Here is a 27,896-nt window from a genome sequence, read left to right on the forward strand (position 1 = left end):
AAAAAAAATTTGTTATTCAATAAGTTCAATGTTTCAGCGTAGCTCTTGACAGCGAGCACAAGTCATTTGAAAAAATTGAACAAATGGTTCATGGACAGCAACTATAAAATAAGCAAAATCTACATATTACCACGTAATTAGGTACTTTCGTAACCAATCCACGGAAACATAATACCATTCAATTTTTGACGTAGGACTACGTCTTACATTAAGGGTGCCAAATCAGAAAACAGGTAACGTTTTTATAAAATAAAGTAAATGTTAATAACTATTTTTGCTGCGAACGGATTTTAATGATTTGCGTGCCAATCGACTCGGAAATTTTCTAAGATTTGTTTGATATTCTATAAATTACAATCCCATAGTCTGTATATGGTTTAAATTGATGAAAATTAGAAGCATTCCCATTTCCCCACACATTTTTTCTGTCCATTTGTGTGCTTTCCCGAACAGAGCTGTCAATAGCGAGCAACTTAACCGTTAGAATAGAAACAGTCGTAGACGAATGAATCGTTGGATTTTAAGTCTCCGTAAACAAAGGAAAGAAGAAGAAGAGGAATAGAAACAACGAAGAGGGATAGCGAATAGAGAATATTTGTGAAGTAAGTAAGCTATCGCTAGCGTATAAGTATTACATCTCGTCTGAGAAAAATTCTTATTATTGTTGATGTTAATGTATGTATGTTGTATGTTATATATGTTTTATGTTCATGTTATGTATTTATTTTTTATTCAAATGAAATAAATTTAAATCAATTTAATTTTTAATTTAAATTAAATAAAAATAAAAAGATGAAATGCATTTTGAATGATAAAACCATGTTACATTTTTAACAAATTTGGAACCGATCTGATTGAATTTGTATGAATTTGTATTAGAATAATTGATTCCTTATACGGCTTTTCGCTTTACGGCCAAATTTCGTGGAACGTATCTAGGCCGTAAAGCGAACTATAGGTGTAAAAAATGTAGCTTCTTGTTTCATGCAGCTATCAGAAGCTCTCGTGTATGGACTGCATATTATTCATAAATGTTCTGTATACTTTGAAATGCACTTCATCCTTCCATATTCTCTGTCAGTCTAATTCAAGAAACGAAGAAACTTGCAATCTGTTCACAAAATGGTTGGGTGAATCTATCATACTAAATCCGAAGAATATCTGTCCAACATGACCAGGATAATCTCACAAATCACGATGAATACGAATGAAACATTAGTAATAGTGCTTCAGGGTAGTGTGCTTCAGGGTAGTGTGCTTCAGGGATCTTCCCACATATTTTAATCAAAAACTTCCTCTCCATTTCGATTCATTGGCATTCCTGATTGATGCAGGGATTCCCTTATTGCCTCCGCGTTCGATCTAAACCCACCACGTCAATAAGGCTGCATCAATGGTGAGAGCCCTACACCATCGCCCACTAGTTTAAGCGATTGTAGAACCGAATCCAGCACTCCCACTTACTCCCGTCGCCAGACTTTAATCCAAACATTCCCATCGGAAGAAGCGTGAAATCGCGTGGGATAGCAAAAAAAATTAGCTTGAATAGCAGTCTGCTGTAGGAAATAAAACCATAGGAACCGTGCTGTTTTACACTTCATACCGGGCGATTTATTGGATATTTAAACGTGATTGCGTTGCCCTGAATGCAACATCGAACGAGACCCTTCTATATAGGTACGTATGCAGTTCACAAAAAAAAACTTGGCTGGGTTAAACACTCTACAAAAGCTTAGCTGAGTAGGGCTGATAATAATCTCAACCCGAACCAATTTAGACAGAAGATGGAAGTCTTATGCAAACCATGTTCGTAGCAATGAATAAACTCGACTCCCAAGCACATTGCATTACTTTTGGTTCGAATCAGAACGAGTGCATCTAAAAATAGATCCATCCTTCTATATAATTTACCACCCAAGACCAAGTACAAGTACAAGCAGTAATTTAATGGTTCTGGTATGGATTCAATTCACACGAACACACCAACGTGCGAACCTGGTAGTGCATGGGGGTGCAACCGATAAAATTGGAATAATTTCCAAAGTTTCGACGAGCCTTTGAGCGAAGGTATAGAGTGCTTTAATTTCCGGTGCCCGAACATTACACCGCTCCATACGCGATTAGTTACACCCATCGGTAAATTCGATTGATTGACGCGGTCGTAAAATGGCTGCATGGTGGCAACGATATGTTTCGAAAGCGGTTGATGCAATTGCAAAACAAAGTGTTCCCCACCAAATGGCGAAGCAATCGTGTGGAACCACCCTCAACCGCATCTAGTCTCACAATTCGCGCCGACAGGAAGTGGAGCCTAAAAGCACAGTCAGTGCGGCATCTGTCGAAGAGTGGTTCATGACTGTCAATTGTCATTCATATGGTTGAATTTACAACATGGCACCCATCGGGTGGTGAATGGCGGAAGCACCCCTGACTACACACTGCGTTCTCATCGAAATCGCAAACTGCATCCACATTGGGAAGATTGATTTGCTGCGATTGAACGCTGAGAGCGGATTGCATCATTCAGCAGTAAAATGTGCGCTCGCGACAAGCGCATACACGCCGAGTTGTTATGTGCTGATAAAACGAAAATATCAATCAACGTCAATTATGACACTCAAAACCAGGCAGAGGATGCTCTCCAGGGGAGGCACAGCCGAAGGCTTTTGTTCCTATCATCTGGATAGGGATTTGGTGGTATTGGCATAGAGAAAAAGCACACGCTTACAGGGATTCCAACAAAGGATTCAACAAGGGATTCTAACAAAGGGAACTGTTCACGAACAATAACATTGAATCGCGCCTGTTTTTACCGGCGGTTTGGACTTGAAGTGGAAGGATAATTTAGTGAACTAACGAGCGCGCGGGAGCTCAAGCGTTTCATTATCTTGCGGTCTCACCTGTGTCTGACAAAAGGCTGCTTTTGTTTAACAGTTGCCAAGACTCGAACATCCCAGCTAGATCACACCTGGGCAGCTGTTTGTATCCATCTTTATTCAATTACACAAACTCAGCTATATTTCGAAATAGTTTTGATGAAACCGAAACTATCCAGGTGTCAAAATAAACGTTTTTCATGCTGAAATTATCAATTGAGCGATTTCACGCCAAATCAGCCAATTTGACGCGACCCTCTCCGATATTTTTCAAATATTGGGTTGGGGAAAAAGGAATGTCGTGTATTCTCAATATTTGGCAACACTTAAACATATCGTGTGTTGTACTTATCGCATCGGGTTTTACTATACGGCTATTTAAAGACGACAATCTGTACTACAAGTCTCGTTTTGACAGTGTTGTGATTGTCCTTTTCAGTCTCAAGTTATAGTGCGTCAAAGATGGAGTCCACCAAGCAAGAAATTCGCCATATTTGACGTTTTTACTATCTGCGAGGTAAAACTGCAACGAAGGCGGCCGAAAAAATTCGTGTAGTTTATGGACCCGATACTGTAACGATTCGCACAGCACAGCGTTTGATCGTTTGATCGATTTCGTTCTGGTGTAGTGGCTGTCGAAGATACTCCCCGTACTGGTAGGCCAATCTTCGTGGAAACCGATAAAATCGTTGAAATCATCCAAGTAGACCGGCATGTGAGCACTCGCTCGATTGGCCAGGAACCCGGTATAGACCATAAAACCGTTTGGAACCATTCGCAGAAGATTAGATTCAAAAAAAAACTGGATGTATGTGTGCCACACGAGTTGACGCAAAAAAATCTTTTAGATCGAATTAACGCCTGCGATGCACTGCTGAAACGGAACGAACTCGACCTGTTGCGTACACCCTGTAAGTGACGCCGCACACAACCACACGGCACGTTGATTTCCGACCTACCAAGGCGAAGGTGGCTGCCATTGGCAGTGACAGATGAGAAACAAAAAAAAACAACATTCCATCACCAGAAAGTAAAACGTGGATTGGTAAAAAAGGCTAGCTGATTAATTCGTTAAAATTCTACCTAAAATTTATTTTATTGTTATTAAAAATAGTTTAATTTAAAACTTAATTCTATTGTGCTAAAACCGAATGCTAAAAAGGGTAAGAAAAAGCGTTAAAACCTTAAAATTAGCTAAAACAAATTGTAAAAATTATAGGTTAGCGCTACAGGAACCTATCAAACATAATAAATCGCACGACAGATAGGAAACGTACAAACGTAAGTTTCAAATGAAATTGTAAAACCATTATCCAAAACTGTTATTATTATAGGAAAATTTTAATCCTCTCTCGCTGTGAAATAAAGAGGATTGAATTTCGGAAAAAGTGTTTCCATCGCATTTTCAACATTTTAAAATTTTCGTTTTATCAAACGATCTACGATGCCAAGAGGGAATCTTCGACAGCGTCAAACGCCAGAGAAAAGCTCTATGCAAACGTGCCTGCTTTGCAATCATTCGGACAACGATGAGATGGTGTGCTGCGATAGATGTGTCTGCTGGTTTCACTTCGTCTGCGTCGGAGTCAACGAGGACGTGGCCAATCGTTCTTGGAGCTGCCCGGATTGCTCGCCAGCTGAAGATCCGGCTCCACAATTGCCACAATCATCGACCCAACCAGGAAATACAAGGGAACCATCCAATCTTCCGGCACAACCATCACCGCAATTGCCGATTTTGCCACCGCCGGGACTGTCATCCGTGCCTCCTCGTCAAATTCCAACCCCTCGTCCTCGCACGTCAAGATTAGGTAGTGTAACACCACCGACACCACTGCCCCGCACTCCACGTCCATTGGATCAGCTTCTTCCGGTTGTTGAGGTCCAGGAAGAACGGGCAACTAATCATGTCGCGCACATCGAAGCTGATCTGCTTAATGAATTGTCGGCAGACCTTCGCATTCAGCTTTTGGAGGAACAAGAAGCAATCGAACAGCGATATTTACTGCGTAGGTTTCAGTTATTGTTGGGTTCGTCACATAACATTAATTCATCGAATCCTCGAGCACCTGTTAGGACCAATCGTATCGCTGGTCCCGCTCCTGTAAGTCATTCTTCGCCAATGAATGCGAATCAACCGTCTTTACTTACAACCACTCAAAATCGAATTGAATCACCATTTGTCACGATTTCTCACGCTCAACGAACGGAACATACTCTGACTTTTCCCGTCGTTGAAAATTGATCGAATTTCGTAGAATTCCGTCCACCTCGATCTTTAAGGGGTCCTATTGCTTCGACGCTGGTTCCACCTCAGACAAATCCACCTGCGTTCCAACGTTCCAACGATAATCAGCGTATGCGATCTTCTGCTTTCGCACCGTTTGTTAGTAACGCTCCAACCGGTCTGGAATATCACCCGTCGGTCTTTCATGATGATCCTACTGCAGTAGGGGGTACGGTATTGCTCAACAGAAGTCAGATCGCTGCTCGTCATGCAGTATCGAAGGAGTTACCAGTGTTTACTGGCGAACCGGAAGAGTGGCCCTTATTTTTTGCGTCTTTTGAAAACACAACGCACCTTTGCGGATTCACAGCAGAGGAAAATAGGGTTCGGCTTCAAAAGTGCCTAAGAGGGAAAGCGCTGGAAGCGGTAAAGTGTCAACTGTTGCACCTTAGCAATCTGGATCAAGTTCTGGCTACACTGAAGCTGCTCTTCGGCCGTCCAGAAATCATTGTACATTCGTTAATACAGAAAGTAAATAATCTGCCAGACCCTAAAGCAGATCGTCTCGGAACGCTCGTTGATTTTGCTCTTGCTGTACGTAACATGGTAGCTACAGTTCAGGCTTGTGAATTAGAGGAACATTTGTGTAACCTCACTCTTCTGCACAGTTTAACCGAGCGACTTCCTCCAATGATTCGATTGAATTGGGCGACTCACCGACAGTCTCTCCGGTCCGTGACATTGGTTGAGTTTAGCGATTGGCTATACAAGTTAGCGGAAGCAGCTAGCGCCGTAACAATGCCACAGTTTTCATGTGTCGCTGACAATAAATATCGTCGTACCCGAAAAGAAGATGGATTCTTGAACACCCACGCTGAAGCGCAGAAAGTGAAGCAGTTTGGTTCAAGCAATAGTTGTGTCGTTTGCAAGGGAAGTTGTGTTGCAGTAGAGAAGTGTAAGCAATTTGTTTCATACAGTCTGTCCGCGCGTTGGGACGCACTACGGGAGCATAAACTATGTCGTAGTTGCTTAACAAACCATCGAGGCTCGTGCAAATCCGCAAAACCGTGTGGCAAGAACGGTTGTGAATACAAGCATAACCGACTACTGCACAATGACGCAAAGGATAAGCGAGAAACGCCAATGGCTAATTCGAGCAACCACACCAACGGTCAAAGGCCAGCGGTTCATGATATTGAGTCGTGTAACATGCATCGGGGAGGAAGCAATTCTGTACTGTTTCAGTACAATTCCATTATTCTTTATAACCAAGGAATCGAGATTCGTACGTACGCGTTTTTGGACAGTGGATCGTCTCTGACGTTGATGGAGGAAGGTCTAGCGAAACAGTTACACCTGAGCGGAGAGAAGCATCCATTGTGTCTGCGGTGGACTGCTGATACTTGCCGCTATGAGATGGACGCCACTAAATGTTCTTTGAACGTATCCGGCACGCTAGATGGAAGTAGTCAACACAACTTGATGGAGGTCTACACGGTGAAAGATTTGAAGCTACCTTCTCAATCGTTATCAGCTGGAAAACTGTCCGCCAAGTACGCGCACCTAATAGAATCTTACAACAACGTTCAACAGAAGCTACTGATAGGTGTGAGTAACGCTAGAGTGATGCAAGCCCTGGACAGCCGTGAGGGAATGTTAGATGAACCCGTTGCAGTTAAAACGCGTCTTGGCTGGACGGTTTATGGTACGATGATGAACAGTTTTCTATCAAGTGTCGTTCCACACAGTTTCCACATCTGTTCTCACTCTCGCGGATCGGACGAAAACCTTCATGAGGCAGTGAAGAACTACTTCACTCTCGACAGTTTAGGAATTGGATCTCCACAAAACCAGCTTCTCTCCAAAGAAGACGAACGGGCCCTAGCAAAGTTGCATAAAGTTACCACATTCCAAGATGGACGGTACCAAGTGGGACTTCTTTGGAAATACGATGACATACGACTGCCTAATAATCGAACCATGGCGCTCAGGCGTCACCATTGTCTGATCAAGAGGATGGAACGCGAACCCATGTTGGCTGAAACGGTACGGACGAAAATGGAAGATTATGAAAAAAAAGGGATATATACGCAAATTGACAACGAAGGAGAATCGAGAAACCGGCAATCGTACGTGGTACTTACCGATTTTCCCGGTCTTTAACCCCAACAAGCCGGGTAAAGTCCGGATAGTCTTTGATGCTGCCGCATCCTTTGGAGGTGTCTCGTTAAATTCCGTGTTGATGGAAGGCCCGGATCAGCTGAACGCTCTTCCACCAGTATTATACAAATTTCGTGAGCGGTTGATAGGCCTTGGAGGTGACATCGCTGAGATGTTTCACCAGTTGCGGATGAACCCTGAAGACGCAGACAGCCAGCGGATTTTATGGTGTGCTAATGCTCAAACAACGGAGCCATGCGACTACGTAATGCAGGTGTGGGTTGTGGGTCCACTTCCGAAAGCACGAGTAGCGGCCTTCGTACGACCATTTTCGTACGTTGGCGTGGATTTTTTTGGTCCGTTTCTCGTCCTCGTTGGTCGTCACCACGAGAAGCGCTGGGGTATGATTGTCACATGCCTAACCGTTCGGGCAATACATATCGAATTAGCAGCATCATTGACTACAAGCTCCTGCATCATGGCTTTAAGGAACTGCTTCGCGCGTCGTGGAACTCCTGTCGAAATTAGAAGTGACTGCGGAACCAATTTTGTCGGCGCAGATAAAGAACTTAAGGCTGCTGTGGCGAATCTGGACCGGGACAAGCTAGTGACTGAATTCACCACTCCAACAACTTCATGGATTTTCAACCCTCCCGCCTCACCTCACATGGGTGGGTGCTGGGAACGTCTTATCCAGTCAATAAAGAAGATCCTTGTCGTCGTTAAACCTCAGCGAGTAACTACAGAGGAAGTCTTGCGAAGCTACCTTATTCAGGTGGAAAACATCGTTAATAGCCGACCTCTGACTCACGTTCCTGTAGATAGTTGTTCTTCACCAGCTCTCACCCCGAACCACTTCCTAGTGGGTTCGTCAAACGGGTCCAAACCTCTCGTCCCATACAAGGACTGTCCTCTAGCACTTCAGAGGTCTTGGAAGGCATCAGACGCTTTAGCTAATCGTTTCTGGCAACGATGGATTACAGAGTATTTGCCCACGATCACTCGTCGCACTAAATGGTTTAATCAAGTGAAGCCTATTGCGGTGGGCGACGTCGTCATTGTGGTAGATCCGGATCTGGCACGGAGTTGCTGGCCTAAAGGACGAGTGGTGTCAGTTACAACCTCCTCTGACGGTCAAGTTCGTTCTGCGGTAGTGCAGACCGCTTCAGGACTCTACAACAGACCCGCAGTTAAGTTAGCCGTGTTGGATGTAGGTGCAAACGACAGTAAATCGGGTCCAACTACCGGGGGGGATTGTTGCGTACACCCTGTAAGTAACGCCGCACACAACCACACGGCACGTTGATTTCCGACCTACCAAGGCGAAGGTGGCTGCCATTGGCAGTGACAGATGAGAAACAAAAAAAAACAACATTCCATCACCAGAAAGTAAAACGTGGATTGGTAAAAAAGGCTAGCTGATTAATTCGTTAAAATTCTACCTAAAATTTATTTTATTGTTATTAAAAATAGTTTGATTTAAAACTTAATTCTATTGTGCTAAAACCGAATGCTAAAAAGGGTAAGAAAAAGCGTTAAAACCTTAAAATTAGCTAAAACAAATTGTAAAAATTATAGGTTAGCGCTACAGGAACCTATCAAACATAATAAATCGCACGACAGATAGGAAACGTACAAACGTAAGTTTCAAATGAAATTGTAAAACCATTATCCAAAACTGTTATTATTATAGGAAAATTTTAATCTCTCTCTCTCTCTCGCTGTGAAATAAAGAGGATTGAATTTCGGAAAAAGTGTTTCCATCGTTGCATTTTCAACACGACCCATTTTTAAAGATGGTGACTGGTGATGAAAAGTGGATCACGTACGACAACCTAAAGCGAAAAAAGTTGTGGTCGATGCGCAGTGAGCCGACCCAAATCATCGGCAAGCCCGGATTGACGGCCAGGAAGGTTTTGCTGTGTGTTTGGTGGGATTGGAAGGGAATCATCCACTATGAGCTACTTAACTACGGCCAGACCCTCAACTCGGTTCTCTACGGTGAGCAGCTTGACCGTTTGAAGCAGGCGATTGACCAGAAGCGGCCAGAAATGATCGATAGAAATGGTGTTGTTTTCCACCAGGACAACGCTCGGCCTCACACATCTTTGATGATCCGCCAGAAGCTACGGGAGCTCGGATGGGATGTCCTATTGCACCCACCGTATAGTCCGGACCTGGCTCCAAGTTTTTATCATCTCTTCCGGTCCATGCAAAACGCTCTTGGTGATACTAAGTTGGCCTCAAAAGAGGCTTGCGAAAACTGGCTATCTGAGTTTTTTTTGCAAATAAGGAGGGGGGTTTATAAGGGGGGGATGATGAAGTTGCCTTCTAAATGGCATCAAGTTTGCGAACAAAACGGCGCATATTTGACTTAAATTGGATAATTTTAAGTATGTTAAATAAAGCGTCAAATTTCGATCAGAAATACGACATTTCTTTTTCCTCAACCCTATATTTCTAGTTATAACGAAACATTGAAAAACAGTATCCTGCGATGTGAGACATTGCTAAAAAATATCTTTTAGTTTTTCTATCATCATACTTTGTCGAAAAAGACTTCGTTATGGTTACAACGCGAAAACGAAGGAACCATTTTTTTCTGTAATATAGTGACCTTCAACACTTTTGGCTGGTTTGTCACATTACTTCCTGTGTAACTTGGTTCCGCCGCTGGGAATCACCCATTGCACCCAGAGCACGAATGCACGTCTAACCTTGTTGGCTGTTTGACTCTCTCTGACGAGAGCTGCGGTTGTGATAATTGATCGAGCTCAAGACGGCATATAATATATGATGGAATATGAGACGGCACGTCTTGCCTCACACATCCTTCTTCCTCTCCGGAAAAAAAATCCAATGTCATAGAAAAAAACAGGAAGTGGGTTATATCTATGGTATAACCGCAATGGTGACGTAGGACTATCGTTGATTCAGTGATCATTTGTTTGAAGTTGAATCTGAATCCATTCTGAATGAATGACTAAATGAATATTTGAGGCACTTCGAAAACGAGAGCTCTTTCGCTTGCATGTTATTTTCAATGCCAAGAGGAACTGGCAGATTATTTTGCAGCAGCGATATCTTTCCGGATTCTTCTCGAAGTCCACCACCAGTGGTTAATGCTAATTCGATAACCACCTGTTAATTGCACTTGATTGAAAAACCACAAAATCAATTGTATTTGGTCGCAGTATTATATGGATAGAAAACGTTAAAATAAACTCTTTCGAATGTAATTTGCAATTCCAAGGGGAACTGACAGATTATTTTTCAGCAACGGTCACTTCTTTCCGGATTCTTCTCGATAATCAGCAAACGTAAAGAGTTGCGCGCGTGTATGTGTGTGTGTTTGTGTGTGTGTGTGTGTGTGACGGTTGCTCCGACGTCTCAAGCGGAACCAATTTTCGATGCTGGTATTCTCTCGGTCGTTTTCTCTTCTCTTAATGATAATGAATCCCTTGATCCCTCGCCGTCCAGCTCGTTCAACTCGTTCAGTAACGATGTTGTCTTGTCGATGCCCTCACGAAAAATGAATGCGTTTCACCACCACAATATCGCTTAAGTATGCTTTTTGTCCGTGACTGAATCGAAAGAAGGTGTGGTTTACGATGGAAATCTGGAAGGCAAACTAGAGGCGAATGAACTCTTTGAGTTTGAAACTTTCGGCGACTTAGCAATAATTGAAAATTATATGATTTTCGCAACGCGAAACATTTTCCATTGCGCGCGCGAACTGTATTCGATGCGAAAATATTCTACTGATGGGGGAGAATAATCTTCAGAAGCTTTCCTGCTAATTAGTTGCACTTAATTGAAAAATCACAAACCAAATGTATTCGATCACAGCAGTACTATGTGGATAGAAAACATTAAAATAAACTCTTCCGCTTGAACATAATTTTCAATTCCAAGGGAACTGGCAGATTATTTAGCAGTAACGATGACATCATTCCGGATTCTTCTCGAAGTCCACCACCAGTGGTTAATGCTAACTTGATAACCACCTGTTAATAGCACTTAATTGAAAAACATTTGGTCACAGTGTTACATGGATAGAAAACATTAAAATGAACTTTTTCGCATGAATATATTTTTCAGTTTTCAGGGGAACTGGCAGATTATTTTTCAACAACGATTGAATCTTCCCGGAAATTTATCGATGCTGAATGGCATCCAAACGAAAATAGTTCGGCGCGTGTATGTGTGTGTGTGTGTGTTTGGCTGTTTTTGGCTCCAATGTTTCAAGCGGAACCGTTTGTGGCATCACTCTCCTCCTGATGGATTCCCTTCTGGCCTAGGGTGCACAAACAGGCTCTTGGTGACACCGTTCATCCGCGCTTTCATGATAAACGAAGAGCTTCACCACAACATCGACAACATGCTCCAATCGCTGTTCAATTATAACTGAGTGAATTTCCGAGTGGCGCTCGCTTATATACCATTTGGTGATTTCAATAGCCTGTTTTGAAAGCAATTTTAAGACTATTGAAACAAGTTTTTGGATCAAAAAGTAACAAGTATATAACGCGTAGACATTTTATCTTTCGAATGAAGTGTTAATCATACCATTTCGTTCAGCTGTTTAGGAGCTATTAACGCTCAAAATCTCGGTCTCCGGCGTAACGCCTTTGTTTTCGAAACTTTGATTTTACACCCCGGTATAGAAATGAAAGACGTAGTCCTACGTCAAAAAACTTGTAATTGAGCACTTAACAAGTATTGAAGCTTTTAATTTGACTGCATGTATTGAAATGAATTAATGAAACAGCAGATTAAGAAAAAAAAAATGGAGCACTTTTGGTTGGCAAAAAAAAAAGCACAAAATGTGATGTAACCAAGTGCACACAGGTTTCTATTATAACTGTTTCGTTCAATTATCTATAATGGAAGTTCATTAAAAGTTTAACATTCCTTAAGGTTATTTTCTAATTCTTCTACCCAGACGCGTCGTGCTGAATTTACCGTCGTATTTACTTTGAGATTGCCCAATTTCATCCTAATCGCGAATAGTATAGCATAACTTTCACCGTCAAATGGTGATCATTATCAGACGTCATTGTTCTTGGGAAGCCTTCTTGATCAGCATCCCACAGCATCCAACGCTGTACTCTGATGCTCAAACTTTATAGATTTAACAGGTCGTGCGATGGTGCACCTGATTGGATGATCTATTATTTGATTATCGACATTCTGATATTCCGATATTCATCCAAGCTTCTTATATGGTCCGGTCATGCAAAGAGCAACGGTTTCCATACACATTTTGGATCAAACTATTTTACATTTCCCTTCCGGTGGTTCATTACGGAACAAATTGCACATTATTTTACTCACTTGTTTGAGTCATAAGCCATTCCAGGTCACTACACCTGTCAACGGGGAAAACTCTCCAACTTGGCTTTAAATGGATGTTTTGCGTGAGCTATCCCCAATGTTTATCCTTGAAGCTGTTGAGGGATGGCGGCACAACCATTTTTCACTATAATTCCTTCTATAGAATCCAGATCGCCGCTACGGATTTGAATTGCATCAAGCTCATCGGCCATGTTTGTGTTTCCATGGCATGAATAACGTTTCGTCTCGCTTCGTGCATTCACAAATTTCCTCCTAGATAAGAAATTCATTGTCCCTTAAATCTGAGTTCATATGGACTTATTTTTTTGAAAAATACATTATCCGCCAAGTGTCTTATTACTCCACTGTTTTCTCTGCCGTGCTACCCATCCTGCTGATTTTGAGCACATTTTCTCTCAGTTGCTGTGAATGATTTTCATGCAAAACTTATTATTAGTGATGTATCTTCGCTATTTACTTGAATCAATACAGTGCCCAATGCCTTAGTATATACATCTGGAGACAAAATAGTTTTGTTCGACTCCGAACAGAATCCCGAAATAATCATGCTTAACGAGCTTGAATACGCTTTTATGTTCTTTGTCGCAGCTCCATTTCAACGCTGTGATAACTGACCACAAGGGAACATAATTCTCGCAAAATTCTCGATGTAAGCTCAGTTGAAATGGATAACTGTCGGAATGCTCCATCTTTGACGCTTCAATATTAAAACTATTTTCACTAGGCTCGTGTTCCAAGAATCTAAAACGCGTCTGATTGAACGTGCATTTAGAGAAAGGTTATTGGATCTATGATTTGCACGAGTTTGTAACCCGCAACGCCCGAGAGGCGAGCGGGTTCGTCGCGACCGGGGATTTTGCGCAGATAAGCGGTCGGCTTAAGCGCCACTCCCGCGAGGGAGACCGACCGCCGTGTTCTTTCCTTGCCCGGCAATGAGACACCCACTGAGGGCGGGTTTGTCATTTTTCCCTCACAAACCCGGTTAGGTACGCGACTTTTACCTGCGCTCTCGGTAGGACCCGCGACACCGTTTGTCCACGGGACGCAATGCAGACACAAGGGAGCCTGGCTCGTTTCCAATGACTACCGCTTATGCTTGAATCTCCTCACGGGACCTACTCAAAATCTTCTTCCCCTCAACTTCGGAGCTCGCTTCGGAGCGTAGGAGTGAGAGTGGAAGTGGGAAAAAAAGGAGTCTCCACTCAGACTCGTGACCAACTCAACAACAAAAATATTTGAACGGATTTGTCGTCGGTGCTTAGGCCACCGCGTGCCGGTAAATACACAACCGTTTCTTACAACTGAACATCTAATATCACGAAATCATATTTATTCATACACAATGCCTACATCAATAATTCAACATTAATTCAATTCATTCACTACACTACTCAATCAAGGAAAACATTAAGTGAACATAGGAAAATATATTTACATAACATAACGACAATGAATTCCTCCCGACTAAACACTAAATTCTACATCCCAAGTCTCGAACTCATAACCTGGAATTACGTGGAGCCGTTCTGCTTTATCGCCGTTCCTAGCGATGAATGGCGTTACTGCAGAGATGTCTGCACACGGTGTCCTACGTGATCCGTGGGGAGATTCCTTCGTGCGCGAGTATAATGCGCCAGCGTACTACGCGTGACCACCGGAATTGTCGGATTTGGCGGTCGTATCCAGACCTCAAGCGCGGGGTCAGAAGCGGCTCTTCCTCTATACACGGGGAACGAATACCACACAGATGCCACATTTTTAACATCAAAACCACAATTTAAATTACGCCACGTGCAATAGAGCTTACCTCGAATTTTATTTAGTCGTTGGGAAAACGAAGTTTCTCACACCGAAAAACACTAACGACGACTAACTGGTTTCGAACATGGAACAAAAAAAACAGAAAAAAAAACTTATCTACACTGACTGTACGATGTAACTTTGCCGACTTTTACCTTTTTGACTTTAACTCGCGGTTCGAAAAACTAACTTGACCGCTCCTGCCTATTCCACGTTTGAAGTAAGAATGATCGAGCATATTAGTAAATCCTCAGATCAGCGAGATACTAAAAGGACCGGAACTACGTAATAGTTAACGATGTTAACTATTCAGTAATTATACCGAAGTTCCTCTGTGTTTTTATTGGTCCGGCATTCAAGCATTCGCGGGCGATACCCTTTAACCTCCCGAGCACAGTTCAAGTCGAGGTGCTCGCCGGGTTTTGGAAGTTCAAGAATAAGAAAACCCCACCGAAAGACTCTGCTATTTGGAGGAAATATCCGAAAGAAAAATACCAAAAAAAAGGAAAGCATGAGTCTTCTAGATGTATTGGTCAGTGGGTGTCTTGGCTAAATACAGCCGCCAAGTCACATTCAGCACCCATTATGGTTAAGCGCTCGAATCCAAAAGCAGAGGAGACACTCGCGCTGCCAAACGTCCCATACAGAGAAAGAAGAGAGGAGCTCAGATTAACACAACCGACCCACTCTACATTGTTGTGTCGAATTGGTCCCAACAAACGGTGTCGACAACGATACCGATGTCGTGCCATTTTGCAACGATTTTGTCGACCTACCCTTCGTATTCGACAACCAATTTCGAGCCAAACCTGTGCCAATCTGGCACCGCGTCGACCGATTGCAGTACTGCTCAACCGTTTTTATGGCTGTGTGTTTTCAAAAAGTTTAATGTTAAGCAAAAAAAAAAACAAAAAATTGCGTTGTTTACAAATATTTATTTATAATAAATTCATACAATTGTGCACTATTGCTATTCGCAGCGATTATACCGTCATCAGTAAACTCCCGTCAGCTACAAATTTCTTCATCGGAATCGCAGTCGGCTCAATTATTTTTGTCCCTTTCGTTCCCTCTAGCAGACACACCTAAATGCGTGAGCAATCATGACTGTTGAGATGGATGAGTTTTTTATTCTGAAATGAAATTAAGAGATCAAAATGATATGAATTTTAAAAATTAAAAATTAAAAATTAAAATGTAAAAATTAAAACCAGTCATACTTACGGGTATTCAAATTGGTTACGTTCGTGTTGAAGTTGTTGTTGGTGATTATGGTGAGATGAGCGCTTTGGTCTGATCCCAAAAACAATACTTTACCGAAGCTGCAAACTCCGTTTTCATTCCATCCAGATCACCGCTATTCCTTCATTTTCATTTATACATTTCTGCTGTTGCTGCTGCTTTCCTTCCTTTGACGCGATATATTAACAAAGACTAGCTGCGTTCACCACAAATTCGCCTGTATTTTGTCTCCGTGTTGTTGATTTTGTTACTGAAATTAATCAAGGAAACATCATTTATATTTTATAATTAAATATCAAAATTATCCTTACTTACAAAATTTAGTTCTCGAGTCATTCTCTGTTATGTTTTAAATGACAATTCAGAGAGAAAGAGAAAAAGCAATCTCTACAGTGATGCCGTTTCGCTCAGTACCAAAAAATTGCATACAATTATAGTTCAACTATAGACAGTGCTGCCTGCGGGGGGTAAGGCGGAGGTAGATTCCAGCACTTTTGTAGCATGTTACTTCGTTTCGGTCGACATCGGGCCAATGACTGCTCGATTATGTTTGGAACTGGGGAGTTTGTGTTGACTCTGGGCTTCAAAGTTATCAAACGAGGGGCTTCCATATGTCGAAATCAGTACCGTGCTACAAGTTGAGCTGGTTTCTGCATATAACAAAACAACATCAATACAGTGGAACCCGTTTTAGTTCTTTATTGCGTTTCCGCGGATAATCGGGGTTCTACTGTATATTCTTTATTGCTTTTCCGCGGATAATCGGGGTTCTACTGTATATAAAATATTATTATCCACAGCCTTGAGATTATGCATCATTTCGCGCTGAAACATTTCTGTCGAACATCATTCGAGTGAAACGACACATTCTGATTGCTAATAAAAATATGGTAATTTCACGTCATTCATCACTCTATGCGTCTGATAAATAGAGCTTGGCGAAGTACAGTTTGCATCTTACAACGTCACTTTCATCTCATCGATGAGGGATACGGAAAGTATTCTCACTTAATTGCATTGTTCGGTGCGCTCATAAACACCACTCAACTAAGCTCGTTTTACGCATACTCGTCTGCACCTTTTTCCTCCTACCCCATCAATCTATTTTAATAGACGCATCTGTGTAAAGATGTGTTTGTATTTCTTCTGCATGCATACATCAAGCGAGCGGCTTTCTTAGCTCGCTATGCATGTATGCGTTTCTCCCTTCGTTTCTTTTAAGTGGCTCTCCCAGGGCACAGATTTTTGCGGTTCTCTCTACACACTTTGCTCTTACATGATAGATGCTTGTCTAATCATGTTTTTCCCTCAGGCAGCTCTCATTGGCGTTTCTCACAGCTCGCTTTTTCATTAATATTTGCGGTTCTCCTAACACGCATTTTATTCCAGCTGTCCTCTCAACACGCTGTTTATAATAATTGGATCTATTTTCTGTGGCCCTCCCGGCACACATTTATTTAGGTGGTCCTCACAACACACCTTTTTCCATTAGTGTCTGCGGTTCTCACAACACGCATTTTATTCCAGCTGTCCTCTCAACACGCTGTTTTTTACTATTTTTATGTGGCTCTTTCAGCGCACACTTAAATCGGCGGTTCTCAGAACTCGCCTTTTCCACGTATGTTTGCGCTGCTCACAACTCACTGTGTACTCATCATACACCTTTCTATTTTGCAGCGCACATAGTAAATTGCGACTCAACTTACTCACTTTTCCTTGAGCACAACAAATCCGTTACTTTGGATTCACTTCCTCAAAGGTCGCGCCAGATTATTAAATGGATGCCAATGGGTGATTTCCAGGATACTTTTTTGTTTTGGAAGCGATGACACAACACAACCTGTCACAGTCGCCAAATGTGTAACTTGGTTCCGCCGCTGGGAATCACCCATTGCACCCAGAGCACGAATGCACGTCTAACCTTGTTGGCTGTTTGACTCTCTCTGACGAGAGCTGCAGTTGTGATAATTGATCGAGCTCGAGACGGCATATAATATATAGTAACGCACCAGACCCGTATGATTACGCTCAGCCAACAAGTATCGACATCACTATCTTGTCACGCTATCAACAGGCCGCGCTATCACCAAGCCACGTCATCACTAAGCCACCATCATTGCTTATGTCACCACTACCAACGTACCATCAGAACCAGGTAGAACGTAGCCTAGGTAAAGGAACAACTGGGCAGCATCAGAAAGCAGGAACGATACCTCAGATGATTTAGACACTAGTGTTTAAGTACCTTTTTTGTAAGGATTATAAGAATAATAAATGCTAAACTTATTTCCTTATAATGTGATTCTATAATTATATGATGGAATATGGTCTTACCTCACACACTTCCATTTTTTGGAAGAATGTCAAGAGTGTTAATTGAGAATTGAGGTCACGAACCTTTTGCGTGACAAAATAACATCAAGTTTATTCATTTAACCAACTGCAATGTTTTCAAATTGATAATTATTCAGTAAGAAAAAAAATGAGTGGGTTATATCTATGATATAACCGCAAGGTTCACGTGGAACTACCTTAGCTTAGCAATCATTCGTTTGTATTGATTAAATTCTTGATTGAATGAAACAGTTTCCAAATTCAATTGAGTTCAATATATTTGCTCTGTGAGTGAAAAAAATGAACAAATGTCGTGTAAAGTCAATTCATTTATTGTGATTGATTGTTCTTCGTTACAAGTAAATTTAATGACGGACCTTTTACGTTTGGTATGATGACTAGAACAAAATATATGTACGGAAGAATTATCAAACGTTTGATGAACCTGCCTAAGGCTGAAAATCTTTCCAATAAAGACAAAAAAAAATTATCAAACGATTATTTTATTTTACATTTCCCTCTGAAGTTTACATCCCAAAAGTGTACATACTTCTCGAATCTCGAATTTGCTTGAAACTGGGAAGTTCATTCGCTTCTAGTGTCTGCGCGATTTTCCCAGGTTCCTAAGTTTAGAAGATCATGTTAGGACAGACATATTCCACTCTGCACAAAGGCAAGCGAGGACAAAAGTACTCGCAGTTTGCATTTATTTGCAGAGCCGATTTCCCCAGAAACCTCGGTTTTGAAGTCTGTGTTAGGGAAACACATTTCAATCGGAACAAAAATACCCCCGATTTGTATGAATTCGCAATGCCGATTTCCCCACGCTTCATGGATTTGAAGTCTGTGTTAGGGAAACACATTCCAGTCGGAACAAAAATACCCCCGACTTGCATGAATTTGAAATACCGATTTCTCCAGGCACCTTGGTTTAGAAATCTCTATTAGGGAACACATTTCGGTGGGAACAAAAGCTCCCCCTACTTTCGTGTGTTCTTTTTCTTCTTTTTGGCTTTAAGAGGGTTTAAACTTTTCAGTTCACTCGCCTCTAGGCTCTTTCGTGTGTTTGCAATGCCGATTTCGCTACTTGGTTTTAAAGTCTGTGATAGGGAACATTTTGCGATGAGAACAAAAGTCCCCCTACTTTCATGTATTTGCAATGCCGATTTCCCCAAGGCTGCTTGGTTTTGATGGCTGTGTTAGGGAAACCGTAAATCGGGCCAATCAAAACGATGCAGTTAGGGCGTTTAGATAACGCCTAATATTTTACAGTTATTCAATTGTGTATCTAATGAAAAACATTTTGTTAGTTGCGATAGATGCGTAGAAATATTCCCTATCAAGTGATGCAAACATCTCTCCTATCCAGTACGAAATGTTCGATCTATAAGCATTCGAAATCTTTCATTTTTTCCTGCATGTTCTGTGTTTAGGTTTTCATTTTACCCTCCATATATTCAAGATAGAATTCTCAAGGAAATTTGGCTATGGGGGTCTAAGATATGACTTAATTCTGGAAAAGGGGTCTCTTTCCCAAAAGAGTTTGAGAACCCCTGATCTAAAGCAATTGACAATGTTGAGACTCACGAATTATTGAAAAACCTCCATATTAAAAAAAATCCTATGGCATAACGAGATGGATTGATGAGAATCTGAAAGATCGTGAAGCATAACTGATACCTTTTTACTAAAACAGTACTTAGTTACATACATTCTATCAAATATATACCGGGAATTTGTGTTTCTAAAGAAAATGCTTTATTTGTTATCAAATCATCGCCTACAAAATAGCACCTTCTGAGGCAATACACTTTTTTCAACGATCAATCTTGTCTTAAAAACACTTTTTATAGCTGTATTCAGGAATTGCTTTTATGACTTCAATGTTGTCGAAACGAAGGAAGGAATTATAGTATTAAAGAGACTTTAAACTTTTGCAGTTCATTCGTCTCTAGCCTTGAGAAAGGCCCTTTGAAAACTCTACTCTATTCTACTCCAGCGCTACCGCCTCCGCCCTCTTGCCTTGAGAAAGGCACTCGATCCCTCACCGTCCAGCCCGTCCAGCAACGATGTTGTCCAGTCGGTGTCCACACAAAGAATGTGGTCGAAACGAGTCTTACGAACCGGTTTTTATAGTTTCGAAAATAAGAAATAGTGACTCCCATCTCTCGTCGCCAGTAATTATGCGTTGGATGAACGTGAGATCAAAATTTGATCGTTTTAAGCATGTCTTCAGTTCCTTCCCTGATCTCATCGGAGAAGGACGTGTTTTTCTTTCGCTGCAGAGTGGAAAGGAAGTAGCAAGTTTTTTTTTATTACTCTTTTGCTACCTATTTTTAAAAAATTGTGTTTTTACAGGTATACATACTCGCCAGCACTCAGGATCTAAACAGGGCACCCATCGACTACCTGGACTAACATCGTCACCGGCTTGCAGTCAGCTACCCAGCTTGTTGGAGTTACTCTTCGAAAACAGGTAGGCTAAGTTCTGCTTTTTGCTATCCTTTTTTTTTTTTTGCTTTTCCTTCCTGTTGTTATCGTTCTCATTAACAAGAAATCAATTTCTTGCTTTCACAATGGAAGTGGATGTTACTAAATACCACAGCCCCCCTGCCCCTCCTATTCCTAATAATGAATCAACTACCCCGGAGCCGGGGAACCCCGATCCACCATCAAAAACAGCTCCTCGGATTAAGTCCTATCCTGAAGATTCCGATGGACCTTACCATGTTTATTTTCGACCCCGTCAGAAAGCTCTGCGAATTTTGACAATAGCCAGAGAACTCAAAAAGAATTTCAGCACGGTCGATTCGATGAAACTTATTAGACAGAACAAGCTTCGCGTGGCGAGCAAGCAAGCCACTGAGATTACGCAATGCAAACTTTTTACGGAGGAATATTTTGTTTATATTCCTTCAAAAGACATTGAAATTGATGGTGTCATCACCGACCCTAGTCTAACGTGTAATGAAATATTAAACGAAGGAAAAGGTCGATTCAAGAATGCCAATATTGATCATCTGAAGATACTTGCTTGCAAGAAATTGCATTCGGTATCTCATTCCGAAAAGGGAAAGAGTACTTCGAATCAGGTTCGTTTCGAGTAACCTTTCCCGGAAAAGCTCTTCTTGTATGAAATGCAAGCAATTGGGGCATACAGACTCCCACTGCAGCAACAAGATACGTTGTGCAAAATGTGGGGGGATGCATGAGGATAAATCATGCTCTGAAGACGCCGATAACTGCATTTTTTGCAAAGGGGAAGTTCACGATCTTTCTGCGTGTCCAGCGTTTAAATCACGGGAGGCAAAAGTTAAGAACTCTCTCAAACAACGATCCAAGACGACCTATGCTGAAATGCTCAAAAGGGCTGTGACAAAAGAGACCCCTAATCCTGGAGCACAAGAGAACCCTTATGGAATTCTGCCAACCGATGATTGTGAAAATTTTACTTCCATTGAAGAAGCATTCATGTCAATACCGGGAGGCTCAAGAAAAAGAAAACTGTCTGCTCCTCTTACTCCTCCGACTCCTCGTAAGAAGCAAGAAAACGTTAAACCAATTGAGAAATCCTCTGGAAGTGATAAAACTCCAAAACAAACACCTCCAAAGCAAACACCTCCTGGTTTTACTTCCGCGAGAACACAAAAAGACGTGAACACTCCGTCCGGGTCTTCCAAAGCTGGGTTATTTTCCCTTCCAAGTATTGCGAGTCACATTCTAGATGCTTTAAACATTCCCGAGTCCCTCAAAAGTATTATCGTTAGTTTGGTTCCTGCATTGTTTGCATTCTTGACAGAAAAATGGCCCCTCCTTGCAACCATTTTCTCACTCGATGCCTATTTGTTCTATAAGCGATATAGATACAATTAAAGTTATTCAATGGAACTGCAGAAGTATTAAACCCAAAATCGAATCGTTAAAATTTTTAGTCAACAATATAAATTCTGACGTATTTGCTCTTTGTGAAACATTAGACCGAAGTTAGACCGAAGAGACTCACACGGTGGCGTTCTTTTGGGGATCAGAAAATGCCATTCCTTCTATAAAATCTCATTACCATCGCTTCTAGGAATCGAGGTAGTTGCTTGTCAAACCACAATAAGGGGAAAAGACCTATGCATTGCTTCTGTATATATTCCTCCCAGAGTTGGAATTTCACGAAACCAACTCGATGGAATTATCGAGATTTTACCTGAACCCAAGTTAATCTTGAGTGATTTCAATTCACATGGTGTGGCCTGGGGGGCACTCTATGATGATAACCGTTCCTCAATCATCTACGATCTATGCGATAATTTCAATTTATCAATTCTGAACACTGGCGAAGCTACAAGAGTACCCAAACCTCCTGCAAGAGAAAGTACACTAGACTTGTCACTCTGTTCGTCTACTTTATCGTTAGATTGTATGTGGGAAGTAATCCAAGATCCTCACGGTAGCGGCAAAACTTCGCCGACGCCCTGGTGCTCCTTGGTGGGACAAAGAGTGCTCGGATGCTTATTTCAATAAATCCTCTGCTTTCAAAATTTTTCGCAAAAATGGCTCAATGGAAAATTTTGATAAGTATGAACTTTTGGAGACCAAATTCAAAAATCTTATTGGAGCGAAAAAACGCAGTTACTGGCGACGATATGTCAATGGTTTGTCAAGGGAAACATCTATGAGTACCTTGTGGAACACAGCCAGGTGTTTGCGAAACAAAAACCATACAAACGAAAACAAAGAGTATTCCGACCGATGGATTCTTGATTGTGCCAAAAAAGTATGTCCAGATTTTGTCCCTGCAGAAGACATAACTCGTAATACACCGTCTTCCGATAGTAATAACGAGACATTGTTTTCTATGACTGAATTCTCACTTGCACTTCTTTCGTGCAATAATTCAGCTCCTGGTTCCGATGGAATCAAATTTAATCTTTTGAAGAACCTTCCAAACGTCGCTAAGAAACGTTTATAATAAGTTATTAATAAGTTATTAATTAAAAACGTTATTAATAAGTTTATTAGGCAAAATATTGTCCCCATCGAGTGGAGACAAGTGAGAGTAATAGCCATTCAAAAACCGAATAAGCCAGCTTCCCACCATAACTCATACAGACCAATAGCCATGCTATCTTGCATCCGTAAGTTATTGGAAAAAATGATACTCCGACGTGTAGACGAATGGGTTGAAGAGAATAACTTTTTATCAGATACGCAGTTCGATTTCCGCAAGGGCAAAGGGACAAATGATTGTCTCGTGTTACTTGCTTCCGAAATTCAGACGACCTTTGGTAATAAAAAACAGTTGGCTTCTGTTTTCTTAGACATTAAAGGGGCGTTTGACTCAGTATCTATAAGAATTTTATCCGATAAACTTCACAACCATGGATTTTCACCAATTTTAAACAACTTTTTGTTTAATCTGTTATCCGAAAAGATAACTTTTCTCATGGAAATTGTGCCGTTTCTAGGACTAGCTACATAGGTCTTCCTCAAGGTTCTTGCTTAAGTCCTCTTCTGTATAATTTCTATATTAATGATATAGATGATCATCTTGCAGATGGATGTACTTTGAGGCAACTGGCAGATGATAGTGTTGTATCCATATCAGGTACTAGAAATATTGATTTGCAAAGACCGCTGCAAATTTCCTTAAATAATTTATCTACATGGGCTGTGAAGCTAGGTATTGAATTCTCAACTGAGAAAACAGAAATGGTTGTATTTTCTAGGAAGCACCAACCTCCCAAACTTCTGCTTAAATTGTTCAACAAAACCATCGTTCAATCCGTTTGGTTTGATGCTAAATGTACATCGGGAAAACATATTGCGTATCTGAATAAAAAATGTCAACAGAGAACAAATTTTCTCCGGACAGTTACTGGAACATGGTGGGGTGCTCATCCAGAAGACCTAATACGGCTGTACAAAACTACAATACTGTCAGTCATGGAATATGGTTCGTTTTGTTTCCGTTCTGCTGCTAAAACCCACATCATTAAACTGGAGAGGATACAGTATCGTTGCTTCCGTTTAGCCTTAGGGTGCATGCAATCAACACACAACATGAGCCTTGAAGTCTTGGCAGGTGTTTTACCATTGCAGGTTCGGTTTTGGGAACTGTCCTATCGCTTCTTAATCCGAAGCGAAATCATGAACCCATTAGTAATTGAGAATTGTAAGAAGCTTCTCGAATTAAACCAACGGTCGAGATCCATGTATTTGTACTCTCATTACATTTCTCAAGAAATAAAACCTTCAGCAGACATCTTCAATAATGTTAGCTTTCCGAATTTTTGCAGATCTTCCGTTGATTTCGATCTTTCTATGAAGGACGAAACTCGAGACATTTCAGATCATCTTCGATCATCGTTAATCCCTAATATTTTCGCTTCAAAATATAATCATATCAATTCTTCAAGAATGTTTTTCACTGATGGTTCAAGAATAAACGGATCCACTGGTTTTGGTATCTTTAATGAACATTACACTAGCTTTCATAAACTTGAAGACCCTTGTTCAGTGTATGTTGCCGAACTGGCTGCAATATATCATGCTCTATTCCTGGTAATGAGAAAGCGGATAAACTCGCAAAGATGGGTAGTATGCAGGGCACAGTTTTTGAAAGACAAATAGCGTATCGGGAATTCTTCTCCATTTCCCAACAGCAGTCACTCACCAGTTGGCAAAACCAATGGAACAGAGATGACCTTGGGAGATTGCTATACTCTATTATCCCCAAAGTTTCAACGAGGGCCTGGTTTAAAGGGTTAGATCTTGACAGAAATTTTATTAGAACTATGTCCAGATTGATGTCCAATCATTCCGCGCTAAATGCGCATCTCTTCCGCATAGGTCTTGCTACTAACAATTTATGCAATTGTGGTCAAGGATATCATGACATCGAGCACGTTGTTTGGTCATGTAATGAATTTTGCAATGAAAGAATTAAACTGGTTGCCGATTTAGAGGCTCAAGGAATACACTCACGCATGCCAGTTCGCGATATCCTAGCTACTCGTAACCCTAATTTTATGTACCCCATATAAGAAGCGCTAATGTTATTATTTAGGTCGCATCTCCTATTCCCACTGTCCATTCTCCCTTCCTTTCCTATTACACAAGCAGAACTTAGTACCCGTTGAGATAAGATCATTACAGAAGCTATTAACATAACAAGGAGGCACTCACTACCAAAGGATACCGTTGCTACATCAACTGGCGATGTAGTTGTTACGACCCACCACAGGCACTGTTCCAGACAAGGATAATACCGTCGAGGCAACGGAAGAATAATTTTTTTTTTTATATTGCACTGTAGTTTTAGCTAATTAGACTTAAGTTAATAATTATGTAGTTATAATATATTCAAATAGTTTTAAAATGTATTGCTTGATGGTGGCTCTTTATCCACTTGAGCCTAATTAAATCAATAAAGGAAAAAAAAGCATGTCTTGAGCCACTTGATTGCGATGAAATTGTTGAAGAAAATTGAGCTCTTTTGGCACTAGTCGTGCAGGGATTTTTCTCATTGAGTCACCAAATATATTCTGCAACATTTTCAACTTTTCGACCCAAAATTAATATAATTCAATAATATAATTATAATAATATAATTTTATAGAATATCTTTGGCCAATAAATATCGCCTGGCAAAAAAAAGTTAACTTGTTCTTAATATTTTTTTTTTTTATTTAAATCGTTTATTTTTACAGGCTCAGTTACATAGGTTTAAAGGAGCCGAACTCCTTACTGTATTGTTACTAGTATATAAACATTTTTCCTTAATTCTAATGTTAATAATATAGGAAACCGATTACTCGCGGTCGACTCGAGTTTAGAAGGGTGACATATTTTCTTCAGGAAAAGGAGGGGATATGAGGATATATTGACAATGATCACACTCACACTCTCAATCACACTCTCAATCACACTCATCACACTCAATTCTTAAACCTATCTTATATCTAATATGTATTTACATTTCATCTTATTCTTAAGAAGGGATCCGATCTCTCACAAAGGAAAAGGAAAAGGAAAAACTAAGGGTGTACGGACAATCACACACGAAGATCGATAGCTTTACGGAATACATATATTTGGGACATGTAATCAAGGTCTAACCGAGCCAACACGTCTCTCACCGGCATCATGGGCTGCCTTCCTCGGGCCCGAAGGGTGACTACTAAATTCGATCTGGCGACAAGATACAGCTCGCACGACCAAACAACGTGCTCGATGTCGTGGTAACCTTGGCCACAAACACAAAGATTGTTGTCGGCAAGATTAATACGAAAGAGTAGCGCATCTAACGAACAGTGATTGGACATGAGTCGGGAGAAGGTGCGAATAAAGTTCCGACTCAAGTCCAGACTTTTGAACCATGGTTTGAGGCTAACCTTAGGGATAATCGAGTGGAGCCACCGGCCCAATTCATCTTCGTTCCATTTGCGTTGCCAGTTAACTATGGTATTTTTGCGGACTAAAGAATAAAATTCATTGAAGGCGATTTGACGCTGATAAATATCGCCTTTAATTGCACCTACCTTTGCTAATGAGTCAGCCCTCTCATTACCCGGAATTGAGCAATGTGAAGGGACCCAGACAAAGGTAATGACATAACAGCGTCTGGATAAAGCACTCAAAATTTCTCGTATTCTCTCAAGGAAGTACGGCGAGTGCTTTTCCGGCCTCACTGAACGGATAGCTTCGACAGAGCTAAGACTATCCGTTACAATGTAATAGTGTTCAACAGGTCGTGAGGCGACGCTGTCCAGCGCCCAGTGTATCGCTGCCAATTCAGCAATATACACTGAGCAAGGATTCTGAAGACTGTGTGAGGTGCTAAAAAATTCGTTGAACACTCCAAATCCTGTGGACTCATTCATAGAGGACCCATCAGTAAAGTACATATTATCACAATTGATATCCCCATACTTTGCATCGAAGATCGTTGGAACGATCCTCGATCGAAGATAGTCTGATGTTCCATGGATATCCTGCTTCATGGACAGATCAAAATGCACAGAGGAATTGATGTAGTCAGGAAAACAAACACGGTTGGGAATATACGAAGAAGGATTAACCTGCATGGAGACGAATTCATGATATGAGCTCATGAATCCAGAATGAAAATTTAGCTCGATCAGCTGCTCAAAATTTCCGATCACCAATGGGTTCATAACCTTACACCGGATGAGGAACCGAAGAGATAATAAATTGAAGCGATCTTTTAGTGGGAGTAGGCCTGCCAAAACCTCGAGACTCATGGTATGCGTTGAGGGCATACATCCCAACGCGATACGGAGACAAAGATACTGAATTCGTTCGAGTTTAATGAGGTGTGTTTTGGCAGCTGATTGAAAACAGAAACTGCCATACTCCATCACTGAGAGAATAGTTGTTCGATACAACATTATAAGATCTTCGGGATGGGCTCCCCACCAGGTGCCGGTAATTGTACGGAGAAAGTTTATTCTTTGTTGACATTTTTTACTCAGATACCTAATATGGGCCCCCCAAGTACATTTAGAGTCGAACCAGACCCCAAGATACTTGAAAGACATAGCATGAGTGATCGGTTTACCCAAAAGTTGAAGCTTTGGTTTTGCTGGTCTTTGCTTCCTAGAAAAAACCACCATCTCTGTTTTCTCCGTGGAGAATTCGATCCCTAGCCCAATGGCCCAGGTTGAAAAATTGTTCAAAGTATCTTGTAAGGATTCTTGCAGGTCGGATTCGTTTGATCCTACGACAGACACCACTCCATCATCTGCAAGTTGTCTTAGGCTGCAATTTTGTGTAAGGCAATTGTCAATGTCGCTAACGTAGAAGTTGTACAAAAGGGGGCTTAAACATGAGCCCTGGGGGAGTCCCATGTAAGAGACCCGACTTACTGCCGAATCTCCGTGAGAAAA

At 41.2% G+C, this 27,896-nt stretch overlaps 1 protein-coding gene and 1 long non-coding RNA gene across 3 annotated transcripts in view; one reads left to right on the forward strand and one right to left on the reverse strand.

Annotated features, from left to right (window-relative positions):
• Nucleotides 1–27,896, reverse strand: part of LOC129779566 (adenylate cyclase type 6) — a 497,443-nt gene that overhangs the window by 278,253 nt on the left and 191,294 nt on the right. The gene's annotated exons all lie outside the window — the stretch shown is intronic.
• LOC129779570 (uncharacterized) lies at nt 8,633–9,459 on the forward strand. The gene is made up of 3 exons (XR_008743708.1): nt 8,633–8,785; nt 8,842–8,903; nt 8,957–9,459. It is a non-coding gene; the product is annotated as an uncharacterized LOC129779570 (long non-coding RNA).

This window comes from Toxorhynchites rutilus, chromosome 3 (assembly GCF_029784135.1).
Source record: "Toxorhynchites rutilus septentrionalis strain SRP chromosome 3, ASM2978413v1, whole genome shotgun sequence".
In the NCBI taxonomy this organism is placed as follows: domain Eukaryota; kingdom Metazoa; phylum Arthropoda; class Insecta; order Diptera; family Culicidae; genus Toxorhynchites; species Toxorhynchites rutilus.